The sequence below is a fragment of the Aptenodytes forsteri genome, unplaced genomic scaffold (assembly GCF_000699145.1).
Source record: "Aptenodytes forsteri isolate BGI_AS27 unplaced genomic scaffold, ASM69914v1 Scaffold112, whole genome shotgun sequence".
Taxonomy (NCBI): domain Eukaryota; kingdom Metazoa; phylum Chordata; class Aves; order Sphenisciformes; family Spheniscidae; genus Aptenodytes; species Aptenodytes forsteri.
In genome coordinates this window covers 568,826-569,032 of record NW_008794883.1, presented here as the reverse complement: position 1 = coordinate 569,032, position 207 = coordinate 568,826, and the positions used below count along the sequence as shown (strand labels likewise).

At 75.4% G+C, this 207-nt stretch overlaps 1 protein-coding gene across 1 annotated transcript in view; it reads right to left on the bottom strand.

The window, feature by feature from the left end:
• Positions 1 to 207, bottom strand: part of NELFCD (negative elongation factor complex member C/D) — an 18,170-nt gene that overhangs the window by 9,855 nt on the left and 8,108 nt on the right. The window lies entirely within an intron of this gene.

Genomic DNA, 207 nt, shown 5'->3' with positions numbered 1-207 from the left:
CACCTCTCTGCCGTTCGGGTATGGTGGAAGATTTCCTGCCCCAGACCCATCCCCCGCCCCGGGACGTGCTGACAGGAGCCGGCGGCAGCGCGGCCTGTGCCGGCGGGGTGGGGTGCCGGGGCGGCAGCTACCTCACGCCTCAGCGCTGCTCTCGGCTGGAGGCGGCGGTGGGGGCGGGGCGGAGCGGCGCGGAATGGGCCGAGAGGG